The sequence below is a fragment of the Aplysia californica genome, unplaced genomic scaffold (assembly GCF_000002075.1).
Source record: "Aplysia californica isolate F4 #8 unplaced genomic scaffold, AplCal3.0 scaffold00010, whole genome shotgun sequence".
NCBI classification, from domain to species: domain Eukaryota; kingdom Metazoa; phylum Mollusca; class Gastropoda; order Aplysiida; family Aplysiidae; genus Aplysia; species Aplysia californica.
In genome coordinates this window covers 2,192,561-2,195,065 of record NW_004797280.1, presented here as the reverse complement: position 1 = coordinate 2,195,065, position 2,505 = coordinate 2,192,561, and positions in this window count along the sequence as shown.

Below are 2,505 nucleotides of genomic sequence, written 5' to 3'. Positions count from 1 at the left end.
GGACCAGTCCTGCAGGAGAGCATGAGGTAAAGCCAGTTCCCTATGGATACAGTCCCTCCAACAGGCATCCCAGAACCCCACAATGCATTTTCCCCCTGAAACCGACCTTTCGGGGGGCTGGAGGGCGGTGAGTCGAAGGCTTTATAGATTGATTATTACTGTCGTAAAAGCCCAAAGGTTTGGGTAAAAGAATTAAGGGAGAGAACAACTACACAAACATGTGTACTTCGGGACACAGGGTCGTGTCCCTTTATCTCAACACGATCGGCATTCACGACGCGTTTGTTTCCTGGGTTAGTGCAGCTGCTTTCTTTCGCTTTAAAAAATATACCCAACGTTTCCATAATTTTCCGAAAGAAAAATGATAAAGTAGAATAGTGAAACATCTAAAAACTAGGCAGTCAAATAAGTAAGTTGCTTCCTTCTTATTCTTTCTGGTGCTTTCTATGTGAGTACAACACCCAAAAGAGCTGATTTGAAGCAATTTTGAAAAGCTGGAATAAAACATATAATTTTAAAATGCAGCATGTAACTAAATAAATACAGAAATTAGTAGGCCTAATGACCGGACTAAATACATACAGTAAATGCAAATAAAAATCAGAAATATTTTTCCTTCTCGTTTATTTTACTGAGAAATTCACCATAAACTATATTGAAGATATCTTATTCTTGTTTTTTTTTTTGCTTTTCGAGTAATGGGGATGAGTGTATATATGTATGTTTGTTTTTTGTTGTTGTTGTTGTTGTTGTTGTGTGGGGGTTTTTTTTCTAGGGGTTGGGGGAGGGGGGGTGTCTTAACCGTCTTTTCGGTGAAACGCTCAATCAGGTCTCCTCTCCCTTCATATATTTTTATTTCTCCCTTTCTTTTTGATTGCACATTATTATCAGTACCACTGCATTAACAATTGCAAATATATAATGTCATACTCGTCAACTGCAAAATTCAGTGTTGCTTCTTTATTATTTCAGAAGTGTGCCAATGTCGTTTGGAAACCCCAAAAAGTATCTATCTACTGATATTGTACTCGGTGCCATGGTAAAAAATCCGTAGCGCAACTTATTGTCAAATATTTCCACAACTATCGAACACAGACCCTCCATCTTTTGAACAATGACTTGTATCAATTTGTCTTAACAGATCAATGTTTTTGTAAACATCTGTTAGCTTTAATCAAGAAAATTCCTAAATAAACATTCATTTAAAAAATTCAAAAAGATGGTTTCTACAAATTGCAAAAGGTAATACCGCTTTTAAAAGCAAGTCCGTCATTGTTTTTAATCCCAACAGTATGCCTAGCGAATGCATGTTTTGAGAACATTATGCGCAAAAAAAATGTGCCCATTGTAAAATTAATTTCTGGCAACAATTTTTGCCCCTAAAAGTGTTACTGGTCGCCTGACGTAGGCCATATATATACATATGCAAAATGTGTGTGGGAAGTGGGAAGGACTGTAAACAATCCCATTTTCCGCATGACGGAGATGTATAGTATTTCTTTTTTTTTTAATTATGAAGAAATTTAATGTGTAAAACTCTAACCCCAAGCTTTGTGGGAAAATATGATTAAGTTAAGACAAATTGATACAAACTACTGCGAAAAGTATGGGTGACATTGATTCTCCCACCAAAGAGATATTTGAGGATAAGTTGCACCTCGAATTTTTTAGCGCATTGTAAATCATGTCGCTCGATGTATGTATCTTGATCACAGAAGAATCAGTAACATAAAGCACCCTATTTCAACTGATATTGCATACATGTTCCCTATCTCTCTTGTCTTGTCAAAACTTGGATATTGCAATTCAGTTCTGTCTAGTATTTCATGTGGAAGAATGAGGAAATGGCAAGTGCCCCAAAATAACACCACAAAACTGGTTCTGAAGAAAAAGAAGAACGATCCTGCGTCAAAAACATTCAAAGCTCTGCATTGGCTTCCAGTTGAAAAAAGAATCCAATGTAAAATTTCTACCATGTGTTATAAAAGTCTTGACAATATTGCTGCATCATCTCTTTGTGGGATTTATCACCGTATGTTTCATCCCGTCAGACACGGTCCTTCACAGACGCAACAAAATTCAGAGCCTGTAGGGTTTTTTAACCCTAAAATCTGGAAATTTTTGCCCCAGGACCTCAGAGAGACAACATATTAGTTATCCTAATACCCTTCAGCGATTGCTCAATGCTCATTTGTTTAAGTCTTCGTTGTAGCGTGTCAGCAGCTGTTGTTTCCATTGCTGTTTTTACTTGTTCGGGTATGAGAAAGATATTCTTTATGTGGTTAAACTGGGGGTTTTTTACTGGGTTTTTTTTTATTAATGTGAAATGTTTATACTATCTTGAGTAAATGAAGTACTGCGCTCAGTGATCATACCATCGATGTAAAGATCTCAGAGCTTTATTGAAAAGAGCGCTGTACAAATGCAACCTATTATCATCATTATTATTTGTGCCGATGAGACAAATTGCGCGCTCTCTCTCGCTCTCTCTCTCTCTCTCTCTCT